The following is a 20544-nucleotide window of genomic DNA, read 5'->3' on the forward strand; positions in this document are numbered from 1 at the left end:
TAATTATGCATTTAATATGAGATTTTACCATATCCTTCTGAATGCTAATAATGTAATGATCTATTTATGAATCACCCTTCCCATTAGACTACTTGCTTCTATGATAGTATCCCAACATGGCCCCCATGAACCTCAAATTTTGATGTTCCTGTCTTTGTGTAGTTTTCCCACACTGCAAGCCTTGATTGGCATATGTCAGTGATATGCTGTAGCCAGCTTGCATGAACTTTCAAGAGTTAATTGAACTCATCTCTTCCCAGTTCTGTGTTCACTGACGTTACCTTGGCTGATTTCAAGGAAATTATTTACACCAGGATAATTAGCAAATGTTACAAATTAGTGGAAGGATTTTTTTGTTTGTTTAGAGAGTCAATTTCCTAATATACCTCTGTTTTTGATTCACAGTAACAAACAGAATGCAGTGGAAAAGATTGTGTGTCAATGCTGGACTTAGCTTCTAAGACCAGCAGCTTCTACGTCCTCCCCTTGAATGCTGATTTTTGCCACCTTATAGAAAGATCAGTAACCTGCTAGACACTGAACAGTTCCTTGTGAAGAGGAAGAAGGCTTGAGATTATATGGAAAAGGAGAAAAGCCCATTCATCCCAACATCCCAAGTAAGCCTCCAGATGACTCTAGTCACAGCCCCCATTTCACTATAATCACATAAGAGACATCAACAAAGACCAGGAGAAGAACCACCAGGTCACCTATAGAATTACGAAAAATGATAAATAGTTGCTATTGCTTCAAGCCATCAAGTTTGGGAATTGGTAGTTAAAACCATTATTAACTTAAACAGTTTCCCGTGTCAAGATCATATTTCATTCACCGGTGTATCCGTAGTACCTGAACAGGTACCCAATGAGTACATGCTGGGTAGAGAGTGGATATTGTCTCCTTGTTTTTCCTTGGTACTTCCTTAAAGCAGTACCTACCCATCCATTTCACTATGATGAGGAGTTATACCCCTTCATAATAATGTAACACTGCATGACAATAATTAAAGAAAGAAAACAAGTCTCCAACAAAGATAAATCCTTATTGGACAAACACAATGACCCCTTTCAATATTCCATTAAAATGGCCTTTTAAAATTGACTAACAACAGGTCTACCTTCTCCTCCCCTGATAAGTATCAAAGGTCTCTACTCTCCTACTTTCTTAAAGGCTTTCCTCCCATGATGACATCAAGACGAGATTCCTGAAAGGAGGAAATGTCTGAGATATCTGAGATACGTAAAAAGAAAACCTGTGATTTTGATCTCAGGTGTGGTAGTAATCTAGTTTCTACTTTTGATTACGCAGTGAGTGGCAAATGACAGAATCTTATTTTGAACTGTGAACTTGTTATCTTTTTCTTCCCCAAGAAAAACTGTTTCTCTTTTATCTATTTATTATTTGGTTATTTCCAAACCAACGCCTTCTTTTCTTTGTTCTAGTCTCTTGTTTTTCATGCCTATATATGTTTTTTCTTTTACATGCTGCTATGCTCCCTAGCCGTGTAAATTATCTACTATAGTCATTTTGCAAAATGCATTACACATATCCCATTAATCATTTTACCAACCCCATGACCGATGCATTATTATTTTCAATATATAGATATGACATTCTAGGCTCACAGGAATAAGTAACTAGTTCAAATCTCAGCCAACAGTAAAGCCAGATATATAGCCGATTCCAAATGTACTCAGATCTACACAACTCTAAAACACAAGAAGTGGGAGATTGGTGGTTGGGGGGCACGCCTGGGTGGCTCAGTCAGTTAAGTAAGCGTACGACTCTTGACTTCAGTTCAGGTCATGATATCACAGTTCGTAGGTTTGAGCCCTACATCAAGCTCTGTGGTGATGGCACGGAGCCTGCTTGAGATTCTCCCTCTCTATCTACCTCTCCCCCACTCTCACTCTCTCTCGATATATATATATATATATATATATATATATATATATATATATCGAAATAAGTAAATAAACTAAAGAAAAAAGAAATGAGAGATTGGGGAAGGGGTTAAATATAGTTAATCCATACCTTAAAAAAAAAGAAGGAAATCGAAGAAAACAAGCAGATGTACATTTTGCCTGAAGAAACATAGAAACTTGTTAAACACTGTACAGAGAGACTTACCCAAGAGAAACGTTTGCATCTCCACTTCCACTCTGGTAGTATAGAAGGAAACTATTTTTCTCTTTTTCTTAGAACCCTTACTCTGCAGGATCAAAATGAACAAACAGTGACCACATAAGTGAGAAAGTAAAATAAGATGTGCTTATCACTGCACTCTTGTGATTAACATAAAACTCCACCACAGCCGTTCCTTAGAAGCTACCTCATGGGATCAGACAGACAGGCAAGCCCATTTCTAAACTGTGCATCTGGACACCCACAGTGTGGAACATACCGGTGAGTTCCTTTGTACCCAACCTTAACAGCCACTTCACTACAGCCGCAGGAAACTGCTGAGACTTTTTGTCAAACTCATCGCAGTGGACTCCACAGAGCTGGCAGAGACCTTGTCTAGAGTCGTGGGTGTCCAAGTCTCACAGGTGGTCTCGACAACCTGATGAAGAGGCAGGGATCAGAACTCTTTGGTGAGTTCCATAACCACCAGATGCTGCAACACAAGAAATGGGCCCCAAAAAGTTTCAGGAGGGTACAACTTTGTCTTCGCAATTAATACTTAAATGGGCATTAAATGTTATGGCAAAGTCAATATACTAAATTACATAAAATTATAAAGGACTTACGAATAATAAGGTCGTCAGTACTTGAATACTTATTATATGTCAGGACCTTCACATACCTCATCTCATTCCATCATCGCAACCCTTCAGTGCAGCTGGTATTAATATATAACCTTTTCACACTAGGTAACCAGGCTCTGAGATGTTTAGTGTCTTTCTTAACTGCTAATTGGTTAAGTGGGAGAGTCAGGACAGGAACTCTGATCGTTTGGTTAAAGAGGCAGAATGATATGGTGGTTTGGAAAGCAGAATTCTGGACCCAGATTGCTACCTGAGAATCCCAGCTCTACCACACACTAGCTGTACGACCTTGGTTAAGTCACCGTGCCTCAGTTTCCTCATCTGTAAAATGGGGGATCATGATAGCATCTACCCCATGATACTATTATTTTGTTGTCATTGTTAGGATTGGATTAATATAGACAAATGCATAAATATGTGTTATGTATATATAATACACATAGTAAACACAGAGCCTGACATGTACACTATATAAGCATTACCAATTATTATTGATCCCAAATCCACTAATATATTTCTACCACCACTCCCTTTCATGTGTGTGTGTGTGTGTGTGTGTGTGTGTGTGTGTGTGTAGGGGTTCTAAAACCTGGAATGGAGGTGGAAGGTAGGACTGAGAGGAGAGGACTGGAGATGGCAGCAGAGAGCTACTAGTAGGTCTGTTTAAGCTCTGCCCCAATCGCTGACTAAGAGAAGCTTGGTGCAGTTCTTTGAAGGCGAGAGAGTAAGGAAACCCTAAGGTCTGTAACCCTGTTTTGAGACTAAATCAGTACAGCATCTTCACCCAACCAGGAAATGGAGGTACCTTGGATGAGGCAGCTCTCTCCTGAGGCTGCTCAATCCATTCACAGTTGATCGAAATGAAATCTCCAGAAATTCTGAAGAATCTTTTTACAACTCAGGTCACAAAGTCAATTTTCTGACCTCTCAAGCTCATTATCTGTGCTTTATCTTGAACCCTCTACTCACTTATATTTATAGAAATCTCTGTCTATATTGTTGATTATTTTAGGTTATATACCCAAAAGTATAATTAAGAAAAAGGATTTAACATTTTAAGCCCATCATGCATACTGCCAAATTACTTTCAGAAAAGTTACACCAAATCACACTGGTTCAGCCACTCCTGCCCACCACTTAGCATCATGATTCAAATAGGAGAAATCTTTGCTAGTGTTAAAGGAGAAAATACCATATGGTATTTTAACTTGCATTTCTTTTATTACTACTAAGGTCAATTTTTTCTATGTGGAAACTAGTTTATCATTTATTTTAACTGTATTTTTTTATGTCTTTAGTTAGCTTTTCTGTTGGGAGATTCTGCTTCATTTAATGATTTATGCAAAATCTTTTTATGGTAACATTATTTCTTGGTTAGTTTGGTGGAAAATGCCTTCCCAGTAAGTTATTTGGATATTAATTTATTTACTTTTTAAATTAATTTTTTTTTATTTTAGAGAGAGAGAGAGAGCATACAAGTAGGGGAAAGGGGCAGAGGGAGAGAGAGAGAGAGAGAGAGAGAGAGAGAGAGAGAGAGAGAGAATCTTCAGCAGGCTCCACACTCAGTGCAGAGCCCAACTCAATCCCATGGCCCTGGAGTCATGACCTGAGCCGAAATCAAGAGTCAGATGCTCAACTGACTGAGCCACCCAGGTGTCCCCCTTTTTAAATTTTTTTTAACAGAAGTTTGGAGTCCTTCTCATAAGAATTCAGAAATTAAAAAAAAATAGAATTCAGCTATTACTTTATACCTTCTTATATCAAACTGAGGTATTTAAGAAACATGCCACTCTTCTTTCGGTCAAAATATATTATTTCTTTTTATTTTTCTCTTAAATTTTTGTAATGTTTGTTTATTTTTGAGAAAGACACACACAGAATCTGAAGCAGACTCCAGGCTCTGAGCTGTCAGCACAGAGCCCGATACAGGGCTCCAAGCCTCAAACCCCTGAGATGGTGACCTGAGCTGAAATCGGACACTTAACTGACTGAGCCACCCAGGCACCCTGAAAATATATATTTCTTAAAACAATACACAGAAATAGAAGTTTTACCAGAATACAAGCTCTTCAAAAAAAGAGATCTGACCTGTCCATTCACCACTGTGTTCTCAGCACTTGTAACTGTTCTTAGCACATGGTAGGTGTTCTATCTGTTGAACAAATAAGTGCATTGCTATCTTGCAATTTGCATGAAAGCAGTAAATCAAACTCCCAAAGACTTTGCAAAAATAAAACAATTATTGCTGGCATACAAGGTCTGCAGTGACAATGCCCGCATTTCTGGCTGAAGCATGTTTCATTGTTAGAATATTAGAATGTATAAACTTGGGGCTTTTGTTTTCTCTGTATTTCTAATGTTTTTACCACATAAATGAAAACTCTGCATATCACCTAAGACCTGCCTTACGAAAATATTCCAAAAAAATACCTCCTCTTCCTCTTGATCTCCACTGTCACCACTCGACACTAAGCCAGAATCCTCCTAACCTGGACTCTTGCAATCACCTCTCAGTTAGTTCCCTACTTCCTTTTTTGACGTCTTCTCATATCTTTCCCTATACACCTTGGAACATGAGCATCTGCAATCAGTCTTATCATATTGCCGCCCACTGTTTTTAGGATAAAATTTAAAATCCAAAGCTCCACATGATTTGGTGCAGCCCCATTCCAGGAAGTCTGACCCCACCTGCCCTTGCTGTGCTCAACCACACTGCTGCATTTTAGTTTCCTAAACAGGTCTGAGTCATTCCACCTGGGCCTCCCCACTGTCTGCTGCCTCTACCCAGATGGTTCTTGCACACCCGCTGCCCGGCCACTCCCAGTCATCTTGTCACTTTGTGAGCATCACCTTCTCCGTGACCTACCAGGCTCCCAGGCTGCAGTGGGTCTTACACTCTTCCCATACATATGCTACACTGTACTTGGGCAGCGTTCTTCACAGTCCATAATTGTGTATTTGCTTATGTAATTCTTTGCTTTACTTCCCTCTCCCCAACTAGGTTGTAAGTTGGTGGACACAGGGTTTGGTGTGTGTTGCTCATCATGATATCTCTAGCACCTGCCACAGAGCCTGGCACCTATGCGGCACTCAACAAATACAAGCTGAGTAAATGAATGAATGAAGGAGAACAGCTCAAAACCATCCTTTGCCCGGGAAGCCTTCCTCACTGATGCCCAGGCCACAGGATACTTCCCTGTTTGGTTATCCACTGGCATTCTTGTTTATTTTATGTTGTCCCAAATGACTTCTTAAAGTGGTGATACATTATGTTTCTTGTTTCTATCTTCCTAAGTCTGCTTGTTTTCTCAGCTACAGTGTTCCCCCCTCCCACCCCCCACCCCGCCCTATAGACACACTGGCCTCAGAGCTGGTTCTCAGACACTCTTGGCTCACCCCTACTCAGAGACCTTGCATTTGCTGTTCTCATTTGGAACACTACTCCCCCAGATATTTCAGTGATTCTTGCCCAGTGCATTCAGCCTCAAAGGTCATCTCCTCAGGTAGACTCCCTCCTCTCCAGTAACCATTGCCACCTGGCTGTTCCTCCCGGCTCTCATCGCTACTTCCCATTACAGCACATACTTATACACTTGTTTATTATCTGGTTTCCTCATCAGGACACAGGCCCATGACGACACGAGAATTTGTATGTTTGGTTCCTACCGTATACCTGGCTTACAGTACTTATTATATACCTGGCATATAAATATTTATTAATGTCGGAACACCAGCTCCAATGAGAATCCAAAACTTCCGCTCAGATCAAAATGAGCATAAGTAGATTTCAGCTGACTTCAGGAGCTAACCCAGCCTTTATTTCAGGGTCCTATCTCAGGGAAAGGAGTAGGCATTTCTCAACTGATAGATTGCTTCTGATGCAAAGAGGCAACTAAAGGAGAGGAGAAAGTTGACGAAAAAGAAGGTGGAGAATAGTAGAGGGGAAATCAAGTCAACTGAATGGAGTCAAAGGGGGAAACATTGGAATTGTAAGGATTTGAAATCTTTTCAGCAGCTACATGACAATCAGAAAGTCAAAACTTGAGTTGATCTTCCATTGATAAATGTGGCTCTGAATGAAATGCAACTTCTCTGTTCTGGCAAATCAGCTCAGTGCTCTTGTATTTTATGAGATATGTCATGTAAAGATAGTAACTAGAGGGAGCTCAAAAAAAAAAAAGAAAGAATAAAATGAGAGAAAGAATTTAGATCATAATAAAAAAGGAGTTAGATGCTGATACGGGCAAAAACATTTATAAAATTCTCACAATAAAAATGAGAGAATATTTCCTTTGTTAAACATAACTGATGTTACATTATAAGTGGGCTGATCTGTCCAGAGCTCTTGGAAGGAAAAGGTATTAAGATGTTTCACAATGAAAACCACTCCCAAGTCTATGACTTTACATTTGTATATACGTGAAAATACAAATAAGGAGTGGGTGATAAGGCCTTATTATAACACAGCAGTAAAGACTGTGATAAATTAGAACGAGTGGGAGGGTTTCTGCTCCCACTGTTTGATTGACTCAGCAAGTTCTGGAGCAGTTCTTTCTCTATACTTGATCATCTGATATAAGGTTAGAATTATGTTGGCAGCTTAATATTCAATTCTTAGAGGGTAAATAGCCATGTCTATAAAAATATCAAGTACATAGTTTCAGAATCTGTGATTATCTGAAATAAGCTGGCTTCCACCACCGGCCAGTCAACTAACTTACAGATCTAAAAATTAACTCTTCTCAGAAATAAGGTCTTAATGTTCTCATTTTCTTCCCTGATAAATAAAAGACCCAGGCAATGAAAATCTCAAAATAAAACCGAGAAAAATTTCCCTCTGTTAATTTCCCTTTGTTAAGATGTTGTTATGCATTGTATTAGTCCATTCGGGCTGCTATAACAAAATGCCACAGACTGGGAGGCTTAAACAACAGAAATTTAGTTCTCCAGTTCTGAAGGCTGAGGAGTCCAAGATCCAGGTGCCAGCAAGTTGGTTTCATTCTGAGGCCTCTTCCGTTAGTTTGTAAATGGCAGCCAGCTTGCCATGTGCTTACATGACCTCTTCTTTATGGGTACACAGAGACATGGAGAGCTAGATCCCTGGTGCCTATTTTTATAAGAGCATTAATCCCATCAGACCAGGGATCCTATCCTCACAACCTCATCCTGCCTTAATTATCTCCCAAAGATCTCATTTTCAAACACTATCACATTGGGGATAAGAGTTTCAACATATGAGTTTGAGTTGGGGGGCATTAATATTCAATCACACATGCACCACAAGGCACATATGTCATCCTGTTCTTCCAGTCACTGAATAATATATATTCTAAGGATAAAAATCCAAGGTCCAAATAATTTAGATTACCAAAAATCTGTGTATATATAAATGTATAGTCCAGTTCCTCTAAACAATTTAATAAACACTGATTAAGTGATGAATACTCTATATTCATTTTACAGGTGTCACACTTGAGAACCACAGAACTGATGTCTTGCTCTAGGTCACAGAGCTGATTTGTAATAAGGCCGGTCTGCTGATTACTAGTTCAGTGATCTTTCCAATAAACCCACATCATCCCTAACTGGCACGAAGACATTTCTACATGTCAGCCCAACAGAACATGTCATAACCCTGGGTCATATCAGAATTTGAGTGGTGAGCCCTAGACTCTATACTCCTGACTTCTGGGAGTCCGATGGCTAGCGCTGAGCAGAGAAAGAGGTCAAGCATCTGATCTGTATCCCAAGACGCTACAGAAGGTTGCACTGGCAGATATCTGCCAAGCAACTGAAGAGGGCTTTGAGCGAGTTCCTTAAAACATTTTGCAGACGCCATAACTGCTGCTGGAAGGCCCAGAAACAAGTTCACCTTGAGCAGCATAGGAAACACGTAGTTGTCCAAGTTCCAAAGAACCCAGAAGCCATTTTAAATGGAGACAGACACTGAGACTCAATGGAGGCTGACTGGCTCTGGGAGAAATTTCTGAGAGCCTCTGATGTAAGAGGCTAATTGTAAGTGACAAAGGACTGATGGCACCTCCCAAGGACTGCTATAGCAGGCACTGGCAAGGCCCAGAATTTAGGCAGAGCCACCACAGCAGATGCTTGGTCAGACTAGCCACCTGAGAACACTGGTCCCAGTGCTTCCCTGTCAGAACGGTTCCAATTGCACTTCGTTAATTATGGAATTACATGTTCAAAATCTGTTTTCCCAACTAGATTATAACCCGACAAGGTCAGGAACAATTTATATTATCTTCACATTTCCCCCAACACCTAGATTAGCATCTAGTCTATAGTAACTACTCAATAAACAGTTGTTCAGATGAGGAAAAGGAGTATCAACTACCTTCACTAAAGTCTTTGGAATAGAGAATCACAAGACCCACAAGCTAAAAAGAGGAAATAGAATTGTTAAGCCTTCCATTACCTTCTTCCTGTCTCAAATATGATCAAGTTGGAAGGCCTGAAATGAGTGAAAGCTTGAGTAATTATCATAATAACAACAGAACTCTAATTTACATATTTAAAACACTTCATTCTTCCCAAATAATATCATATACTTATTATTACTTAGTTCTCATGACATAAGTATTCCCGTTTTAAGATGAAGAGGCTGAACTTCAGGGAGGTTATAATTTGTCCCGCATCACAAGGCTAATGAAGCACAGAACCAGGATTCATATCCAGGTCAAACAATTCCACATATGGTATTCTTTCCACTCCAACTACATTAAAATAACAAAAATTCTAATAAGCATTGATTCTGAAATAAATGAGGGAAATAACCATTTTAAAATTAGCAAGCTGCTCTGTCTTCTAGACTAGAAATTTGAATTTATTTTTTGTGTCAGACAGTCCCTTTGTTCTGGGAAAAGCAAAAGGAAAAAAAATACTTGAGAGAGGTTCTGCCGTTATTCAGATAGGAAGCACACGTCCACCCACCCTGCTTGGGGAAGACCCAAGTGCGGTGACACATCCCTAATGTCAATGCTACCTTTATTCACTCCATATTTATTGGGTACCTCTGTGTGCCGGTCACAGTTCAAAATGAGACACTGCGTACCATATGTCGCCTGGGAGCGTCTTTTGACAAATCTTTATTCCTACAAATTACATTTCAGAGAGAGAAATGTTTTCTTCCTGTTAAGCATGCTGTCTGCCCTATCAAACCTGTATCCTATTTGGGCCTCCTTACAGAGTGGGATGTGTTGATCTTTGAGATCTTTGCAGGAGCTGGGATGTTGGGAGGAAGATACCTACATGAGGAAGTGTGGATGTGAACCTCTTTTCTGTCCTGCTGAAGGAAAGACCATGGTGGGGTTTGGAACCACGTAAGCCAGGGTAGTGTGCAGAGTCCCACTGAAGACCTTATTTTAGAAAAACCCAGAAGCTGGAAAGCACTAATGTGTGAGTTGGGTGTTCTGATGATTTGGGGGAGCTGAAGGTTAAACCTATACCAAGTAGGGGTAGGGTTTTCATTTAAGGAAATATATACTCCCAGTAGGATACTCACTGTGGACAGACATTAATTCCAGTACAGTCAGTGTAATCAACATGGTGGCTTTACACAGAATGTGGGAAACCTGGCTTCCTGTCTCTGGGGCCGAGGGGAATTTTGCAGGGTTTCCCTTGCTTGGGACCTTCCTATGTGTGGGGTGATGCGGAGGAACTGTTCTCTGCTAGGTGATGGCCATTTGGAAGCTGAGCGATCTTGAAGGCTCTAAGAAAAGCCACAGTTAGAAGAGTGGTTATTTAAATTTTACTACTCATGTGTTTGGTCTCAATTGTGTTACAGGGGATTATGGAAGGGCCTGCCTCATAGTTCAGAGAGGCTGGCAAATGGAAGAACAGGGGTCAAGGGGAGAGTGTGAAGATGGGCCCCAAGTGATGACAGGGTGACCAAGGCAGCTCAGTCCCGGGACCTAGAGGGGAGCTTTCAGCGTGGTGGGAAAACAGTAGAGGCAGGGGACACTAAATTCTAGAATCTGGTCCAAAAAGAAGGTAGCAGTTTGCACTTTAATAATTCAAGCAGTTAAAATTTTTTAATTAAAAAGATGACTCTATTTTGAAATCAGACTGATGAAGCCTCAGGCATGTGGGGAAAAGCCCTCTGCCCCTAACTGCCCCTCCACGTCAGATTGCACGAGGGCAACAGGCCCGTGGAAAAAAAGATTCCAAAAACTCTGAGACGGAGTCCGCAAAAGATTTCACAGAAGATAAATGTCATGCCTGGAAGACTAACTTATGCCATTGGAGGAATTCATTCACCCTCAGCCATCTCTCCTTCCTAATTATGCTCTCTTTAGCGCCAGGATTCTCTGATAGACTCTGTCTTAAGGAGCCCCTGGGCCTCACCAGAAGCAGGGCCCGGCCCAGCCCACAACAGCCCACCTGCTTCTCCCCCCCCCCCCCCCCCCCCCCCCAGAGCAAGAGGTGATCTCTGGAACATCCTTGAGCAGCAATTAACCACCTGAAGGAATGAAAGGGACTCATCTATTCATCACATGTAAAAAGACTACGATCCCTTCTTCGTGCACCTAATTTAATCCCATTTTAGTGCACATTTTCAGAGTAAATGGACACTCAGCCTCCAATCTGTGTATATGCATGTCTAAAAAATCAGGAAGAGATATAGTAAGCACACCTGCAGAATATTAAGCACAGCCCATTGGTTTCTGTCTAAATGAAACCAAGCTCTCATTAGCATTTCAGAGTTAAGAGCACAGACTTGAATCAGACCTGGGTTTCAATGCCATGCTCCACTATGAATGCCCTAGTATCCTCAGAATAGGTGCTTCTAACCCCCAAGCCTCAGCTGCTCTGACTGCAAAATGGACATGACAATTGTATAATGCCTCAGAGGGTGGCTGTAAGGAGTGAATTATTCAACGCACATAAAACATTAAGAAACATGCCTGGCATCTGCTAAGTGCTCAACCATTTTACTATTCGTATTTCAGTATTTCTAAACTATTGCCAGATTCAGGTGCTAACTACCAGGGCATCCCAAAAGACAGAAAGGAAAGAACTACTGGGTAAGGTTCTGAACAGTACCATAACCGTGCTTTGACTTCACCACTCGCCACTTCCATCTACTGCTTTTTTGGTAGCATGCTGGAAAATCAACCACAGTACGCTAACACCCACACCCAAGCAGCTCTCTAAATCAGTTGTTCTTAAATGAGTCAGCATACACCCAAGCATCTTGGCCACTCATCTGATGTACACAGGCTTCAGGTTCCCAAACAAACTCCCACTAACATGCGCTGGCAGCCTGCCACAGAGGCCAGGGGGCGTGGGTACACAGGTCCACACCCCCCCCCCAGCTCGGGGTTCAGGGTTCTTCAGGTACAGTCACTGAGCCTGTGTCTGCAGGAAGGCAGGCGTAGTGCACAGTGCGCCAGAGCCACCCGGAGGAAGCATCTTCTGCCCACCTTCCGCCTCGCTGTAACCAGCACTCAGGTCCCACCAACATTCACGACCGCCAACTTCACACAATTAGCTGAGCTATATGTAAGAACGTTTCTATCTACTCCTGGGTCTATTTTTCTCCTTGAGTCACTAAACAGAACACTTGTTCAAATTTGATTTGTTTTCCTGGAGTAAAACTGAGGCCATTCTTGTTTTCCATGGGCAGAGGTTATAGGAACAGGAACACCTTCATTTCCAGTTCCTTAGGGAGAGGGCTGGGAGGCTCAAAAAGCAGGGTTAAGCCAAGACTAAAGCCACTAGTGATGAAATCAGGTTTCAGAATGAGTTTAGGAAGTGTGACTTAAACTAACAAGGTGCTTTTTGGATTTAGGCTTTTTAAAAACGATGATACATTCAGGACAGAAAGACACCAGCTTACCGAGGCTTAAACAGAAAGAGAGATCATGGTTGATTAGCCTTAAGATGAGCCGCCAATATAAGTAACGTGCTTGCCAAAAAGTGGCACTTTGCCAGCACTACCGCAGTTGAAAGAACCAGACAAACCAGATCTGTCTCTTTTTTCTCACTTCCCTGTTTAGCCCACGGCTCTCTAAGTTCTGCACCACCCCCACCCCAACACCTCTCAAATTCTGACTGCCAAAGGTCACCAGTGACCACAAATCGGCAAATCAGTGGACTTGTTTCCAGTCTCAGAACCCGCCCCCTTTTGGTCTTCGGTGTGTTGACCACGCCTCATTTTCTTTCTTTAGCTTCTCTGATGCTGCTCTGTGTCTCCTGACACCCCAGCCACTTCTTTTCCGCCCCCTCTTGTCTTTCTGTCCCACAATGTTACCTGTAACTGAAGGTTCAGTCCTCATTCCTGTTCTCTACACACACTACCTGGTGATCTCAGCTACTCCCACGACTTCAGCTATCATGGGGAGGATAAGAAACCCCAGATCTATCAGTCTAGTCCAGACCCTGAGCACCAAATCTGATATATCCAGCTGTAACCTGGAGAGCCACACTTGGTTCTTCCTCCTTCTCTAGCCCTTGATTCTCCTTTGCTTCCTTTTTCTATACTCTTCTCTTACCAAATAGCACCACCAGCCACCTGGTGGTCCAAATCAGAAACCTCAAATCGCTTCAGATTCTCCCCATCCCTTACCTAATGTATTAGGTAAGTGACAAAAATTCTTCTCCTTAGCTTATTTTCTATCTACCTCTTCCTACCTGCCCCCTCACTTGGCTCTATGATTTATATGCAAGCAGGAGGCATCTCTGATTCTTACCCCGTGGGGTCTAAAAAGATCATCTGTTAGGCTGTCTGCCTCAAACTACATCATTCAAAGTCTCTTCTCCTAAAAAGCCTCAACTTTCTACATAGTACTTTACAAAAAAAAAAAATGGTGATCAAAACTATTTTTTCAAAGAATGTAGTACCAGTGCAGATATGGAATAGCTTCTATTCCTTGATCTTAAGGCATCTCGTAGGAACCAACCAATATTAAGAACTTTTCAATAACAAAAGAATGACCGTTATTTACTGATTCTTTCTTTCCACAAATATTCACGGATTCTTTATTTCGAGCTAGGTGTTCTTCTGAATGCAAGACGGTTGAGCTGGGGTAGGTAACGGACGACAAAGAACTCACTAAATGAGAAATAGTACAGTAGTAAATGCTATGCAGAGTATAACAGAGTGCGACTTGGAAGCTACTGTAGCTTGGACAATCGGGTACGGTCTCTCCAAGGGAAAGCCATATAAACTAAGACCTGAACGGTAAAAAAGGAGGCAGCCATGGGAAGATCAGGAGAAAGAGCACTCCATGCCAAGAAAACTGCGTAAAGGTCCTAAGGCAGAAATAAGCTGGGCCAGTTGGAGTAATAAAGAGAAGGAAGCTATGCTTGGAGTTCTGCGAGCAAGGGGTACAACTGGGCCACGTAGGTCAGATATCCATTAACTTCAAAATAATTGTACAGGGGAGTTTTTATTATTACCACTTAAAAGCTAAGGAAATGGAAGCTAAGAAAAATTTAACGTTGTGCAGCGAGAAAGGAAGATTTTTCTTTGCGGTATCTCTGACTCCAAAACATGTTGCTTTCACATAGGGGATGATTCAAGTAAACCCAAGGTTTGTGACATTCTGGAAATTTTCCACATCAGTCTAGCCCCAAACTCTGCCCCAATTTCAATAGCAAATTGGTTTCCCCTCATCTTTTTATAAACAAGGGAGGCTTTTATGACACTTCTCATATTCAACAAAGTCACTGAAATGTGTGAAACTTGGGAAGTCCAGTGGTTACAAAAATAAGCCTAATGTTCTTACTTTTTACAAAACATATTTGTGTTCCCTGAATAAAAACATAATATGTGAATATTTAAATTAAAATAATACAGACATACATCAGGGAGAAAAAATATCCCATGAATCTATTTTTAAAATACATTTGGCTTCTACTTAGGGTTCACAATTTAGTTTTATTTTGTCATATTTGTTTATTATTTAATTTCATGTGATTCTAAACACGCCCAAGGGTATTAAGGATAATACAATAACTATGTCATCACTCAGCTCAAAAAAATGGAACATTATCAATACAATAAAGCTTTTTAAATTTTCATCTCCACTTGTATTTCTTCTTTCCCAGCAAAGATTATCACTACTTTCAATTTGATGTCTGTTATTCCATGTGCTTTTTCATTCTTTTATCCATTTTGTTAAAATACTTTTTCTCAAATGGAAGAAGAGCTGAAGTAGAATAACTGACAAATTGGTGAAGGTCAAGTGAGGGGTAGTGGAACAGCGTGAAGCCCCTGGGGGTCCCAGAAGCTGAAGAACTGTGCACCCTCTTGAAGGCTCTTTCTCCATAAAGATCAAGGGTATTCACAGAAAGACAACATTATACATTGTGGAACTCTCATACATTGTTTGAGAGAGTGCAAAGTTCAGTGAATAGTTTGACCAGTTCCTTATAAATTTAAACACACACCAACCTCACCATCCAAAAATCTACTTTTAGGTATGTACTCGGGAAAAACGAAAACTTATGTTGCCACAAAATCTGCATGTGTGCATTTATACCAGCTTTATCCATAATCAACCAAAATTGGAAATAACCCAGAGATTCTGTACTGGTGAATGGATAAACTGTGACTCATGCATTCAATAGAATGCCATTTAACAATTTAAAAAACAATGAATCTATTCACATAAAAACCTGAACAAATCTTAAATGCATTCTGCTAAGTGAAAGAAGCCAGGGTAAAAAGGCTACATATAATTCCATTTGTATAATGATCTGGAACTACAGGGATGGGAAACAGGTAGGTGGCCACCAGGCATTGAGGGGTAAGAGGAGGGGTTGACTCCACAGGAACAGCACAAGGAACTGGGGGGCTAATGGAACAGAATGGAAATGTGGTGAAAGATACACAGCTCCATGCATTTGGCAAAACCTACAGAACTGTACATCACTGAGTAAATTTAGCCTTCCATAAACTAAAACCAATCAATGAGGATGTGGGAAAGATGTAATGCAGGCTGTGAGTACTACAAACGAACAACATAACCACACTGAAGGAGGATGGAGTAAAAAGGAGCTGATCTAAGTAACTTTGGAAAACAGTGTTTTGCTAGATACTATAAGACTCAAAACAAAAAGAAGTTAAACATTGTACTCTCATTGATAAATTGGTTTCGCCCAAGGGTATGGATTTGCAAACCTAAAGCTACTGTATTTATATACTAGGTTTGAACAAAAACACAAACATATTGCAGATAATGGAAGGAAGATTTCTCACTGTTGGGAGAAAAAGTTAGAAATGAATATCAAAGCTAGAATATGGACTCAATGATTTTTTGATATGTATGCAGATAGATACAGAAATATATATGTATGTGCATGCATAAGTGTACCTACTTATATTTCCTACTTCCCTTCATTGAGAAGAACTAGAAACAGCAATACTTAGCATACCTAGCACGCAGATCTTGGTTTCTAAGTATCATTCTCCAAGAGAAGGGATGTGGTCCTGGCTGACTCCAGCGCTGGGGTACAGAAAATGTAAATGATACTAGAGCATCTTGCGTTGCCAGAAAGTAAGGAAGTGGTAAAACAAAACAAAATAAAACAAAAACAAACAAACAAAACCAACAACCAAAACATAATGAAAGGGCACAGCAGGAGACAACCTTGAAATAGCTCCTAATGGCCAAAGTTAGAACAATAACAACAAAATAAACGACGATACCATTGGATTATAACCCAAATAATTAAACAAAAATCTGTGAATCTATACTCATATTAATATAGAACTAAATTAGTAAATGAATGGGGGAAGAGGGACAACTCTTCCACAGAGGAGAATTTTAATTAATAAACACAGAAGGAACAAGGGAAATTAAGAAAGCATCATTACAGGGGCACCTGGGTAGCTCAGTTGGTTGAGCGTCCTGATTTGGGCTCAGGTCATGATCTCACAGTTTGCGAGAGCGAGCCCCACATAGGTTCTGCACTGACAACTTGGAGCCTGCTTGAGATTCTCTCCCCTCCCTCTCCCCCTCCCCCGCTTGTGCGCACGCACGCACGTGCTCTCACTCTGTCAAAATAAATACACTTAAAAAAAAAAGAATCCGTATTTTAAAAACACATCATTAGAACAGCACAGTAATAATTACCATAGGCAACATCCACTGATAGAAGCTAAAATAAGTAAATCAGAAAAGTACTACACTATCGGCAGTTTCAGCATGAAGAAAAATCAATAGTGACAACTTTCAAAGTTTTTTTTAAGCAGCTATGAAGGTACAGTATCATTTATTGGGCAAGTAAAGTGTCATTAATAATATTAGGAACTTGAGCACATACTTTATTCTAGTCACTGTAGTAAGCACTTTACATGTGTTCACTCATGGAATCTTCCCAGCAGCCCTACCCCATTTGACAAGTGAGAAAGAGATTAGGTAACTTTCCCAAACTTACATGGCTGGTAAGTGATGTGTCTATAATTTAAAAGCAGAACTGTGTTGATAGATAAAAAGACGATAGATTGATATTAGATACTATACAAATATGAGAGAGATAAGATATAGCTATGCGCATTTGTTGGTTTTGAACTAGAGTCAAAGTAAAATCAACCCCACAAGGAAAACATCAGGGTGTCAGAGTGCTAAGGAGGAGAACAAGGAAATACTGGGACGCCACACCTGGCTGATGTTTTGTCTCTTTTTTCTTTGATTGAGAAAACGATGAGGGAGAAGACATGAAAAACTGAGAACCTAGTTTCTTACGAAAACGAGAGCAGCAAGGATGCTTTTTACCTGGCAGGAAACCCAAGTGTTCTGGAAGGCGGTCATCCCTTTTGGAAGATTGGAAATATCACAGAGGTCTTGAGTGGCGAAGCGGCTGAGGAAGCAAGCTGGCATTGGAGGCTCACCTCCACCGTCCCGAGGTCTCTGGGAAGTCTGGCCATTGGAGCCACAGTTATTACTGACTATACCAGTCTCTGAGCCACCATTTACATCAGTTGCAGTCTCGATAGAATGTTTCTGGCTCACTACCTTCAAAATAAGAAGATGCCCTTCTGAGTTCGACTTAATAGAAATAATAGCTCAGCCTGGAAGTGAAAGAGGGGTCACAGCTTAAAATTTCAATTCAAACACATTTTGCTTTCTAATACAAGGACGATAAAAATTTTCTGTCAAATATATACGTATGTGTATATATGCATTTGCACAGATTACAAGTGCAGATATTGACTGGCTGTTTGAAGAAATGACTTCAATCTTTTTAGGTATCATGATAGAATCACGGTTATGTGACAGAAAGACTTACATTTCAGAGATACATATTTACAAATAAAACGATAACGTTCCTGGGATTTATGACAAAATATTATGAAAGAGGAGATAAAAGAGTGCATAGATAAAACAAGACTGGCTATGGGTTGATTATTGTTGAAATAGGATAACTAGTTCATAAGTGTTCAATATACTATTGTGGCTACTTCTGTACATGTGTAAAAGTTTTTATAATAAAAAGCGTTTACAAAGAAATACAGATTCTTTTTCTATTATAATCCAATATGAGTGACATGAAAGAAAAATTACACTCCAAAAACAACAGTATTTGTGGAGAAAGATAGGGGTAGAGAGACCACTTGGAACCATGGCCCCCTCGAAACCAGAGCGCTAAGACAAATGATAACAATCCTAATAAAAACAGCAATATCTTTTTTTTTCCCAGTGTAAAACCTGTAGTAAAGAAATACCGAGAGAAACACAGAGCATTATCTTTTAAAACAACAAAACCAAATTTGTTGGTAAGACCTGCGAAGCCGAGGGGCCGGGCTGCGAGGGACGCGAGACCAGAACGACCGCCCAGGCGCTCCCAAGATGGCGCCGGGGCTGAGCCGCCGGAGGGCCAGGGGGCGACGCTCGCCGTGGCCGGCGGTGCGCAGGCTTCACCCTCCGCGGCTCTCGTCCGGGGAGGAAAACACACAAGTACCGAATGAGACAGTGCACAACCTGGTACGACATACACGAAACGGTGACGTTGTTCCCCCACATAGGAGCACCGGCATTAGAAAATTATCTGTCATGCTAGAACATGCTGTGTTGACTTAAAGGAATGGTATAAAATGTCTAAGTTAGTGCATTTAGTATATTAAACTCACTTTTTTTTTTCCTCAGAAGAGATTTTCTAGTTCAATTTTTATTTTTATTAAAAAAAATTTTTTTTTAACGTTTATTTGTTTTTGAGACAGAGAGAGACAGAGCATGAATGGGGGAGGGTCAGACAGAGGGAGACACAGAATCCGAAGCAGGCTCCAGGCTCCGAGCTGTCAGCACAGAGCCGGACGCTGGGCTCGAACTCACAGACCATGAGATCATGACCTGAGCCGAAGTGGGACCCTCAACCCACTGAGGCACCCAGGCACCCCTCTAGTTCAATTTTTAATGTGTTTTAAAGTAATACGTGCATGTGGAAGCAGAAGTTCTGATACCAGAAGACCTAAACTATAAAGCTGAAGTCTCTCTTTCTTTGTCCCCCTGGTTTCTACCTAGTTTCACTCCCCAAAGAGAACCATTTTTAATTATTTCTGTTTTTTAATTGTTCTGATGTTTTTTATAATTCTAAATAAATGCTCTTTACTTTGATTTATCTCATTGATTTAAACAGGAGTTATGAGCTCCTTTATATGAGATGAAGATTACCTGTTTCCTCCTCCTCCCAATTTTTCTTAGTAATACTTATTTTTACTTCTTTAATGTCATATTTCTATTTTTAACAATATAGGTACTTCTTGATCCATTTTTGACTCCCATTTGTAAAATAAGATAATTGCTTGCTTCACGTCACTATCCAACCTGTTATCTAGAACTCTTTCACATTATCAAGGCTTATTAATATTTACTATCTATTCTACACCAATAGTGAGTTTTTCAGAGGTTTCTCCATAGATTGATTCCTATTCATGTTCAATATATTATAGTTATTATATTATAGTCAACTATTAGTTAACAAATAATGGGATTGAACCCAAAGAAAAAGAGATGCAGCCCTAGGTCACTAAAAATGAACTGCTTGATGAATCAAACGCAAATCTGTTCTCATTTCTTATAGCGCTATAATTACTTAGTTTTGATTTTCTTCATGTTAAGCAATAATTTTTTTCCTAACACATTTTGATTTGTGTTGGGATTTCCAATGACCTCCTTTTTGCCCTAGTTTCTTAATTTTATGTTACAGAAAATTCACTCTCTTCCCAAAGTTGTTCTCCCATAGACTATGACCTTCTGTTCATTTATGGACTAATTTATCTCTTACAACTGTGATTCTGGAATTTTATTTTTGTCATTGGCACTCTTGATTAAATCCCCAGTTTATTGGATCCCATGCCTGCCTTCTTCCTGCATTTCTGGTTTGCTTTGCCAGAGTTCATTTCAAATAATGTTCTTCAGAAAAGATATGTAGAAAGTAAATTTTCTGAAATCCAGAAGAGTTGAGAATACTATTAACTCTGTCTCCACATTGCATTCATCATTTGACTAGGCATACAATTCCATATTTAAAAAATATTTTTCAGAACTTCATGTCTGCTGGTTAATGAGGAGTCTTACACCAATCTGATTCTGATTCTCATTCCTCTGTATGGACTTTTTTTTTTAGCTCTGGAAAACTTTTTTTTTTTTTTTTTGAGGTGGGGAGCGGGGAGAGACAGAGAGACTGTGAGCAGGGGAGGGGCAAAAGGAGAGGGAGAAAGAATCCCAAGCAGGCTCTGTGGACAGTGCAGAGCCCTAGTCAGAGCTCAATCCTACCACCCTGGGTTCATGACCTCAGTCAAAACCAACAG

At 40.3% G+C, this 20544-nt stretch overlaps 1 long non-coding RNA gene across 3 annotated transcripts; it reads right to left on the bottom strand.

Annotated features, from left to right (window-relative positions):
- Nucleotides 1–1947: 1947 nt before the first annotated feature.
- On the bottom strand, nt 1948–18592 carry LOC123386638. Of its 3 annotated transcripts, XR_006600849.1 has the most exons (4): nt 18518–18592; nt 17510–17805; nt 2405–2617; nt 1948–2212 (listed from the first exon to the last, which is right to left on the bottom strand). It is a non-coding gene; the product is annotated as an uncharacterized LOC123386638 (long non-coding RNA). The 3 variants fall into 3 exon arrangements; XR_006600848.1 differs by having other exon boundaries at nt 1948–2617; XR_006600850.1 differs by having other exon boundaries at nt 1948–2617; nt 17510–17749; nt 18518–18583.
- Between the last annotated feature and the right edge of the window lie 1952 nt (nt 18593–20544).

Source organism: Felis catus, chromosome B4 (genome assembly GCF_018350175.1).
Source record: "Felis catus isolate Fca126 chromosome B4, F.catus_Fca126_mat1.0, whole genome shotgun sequence".
NCBI classification, from domain to species: Eukaryota; Metazoa; Chordata; class Mammalia; order Carnivora; family Felidae; genus Felis; species Felis catus.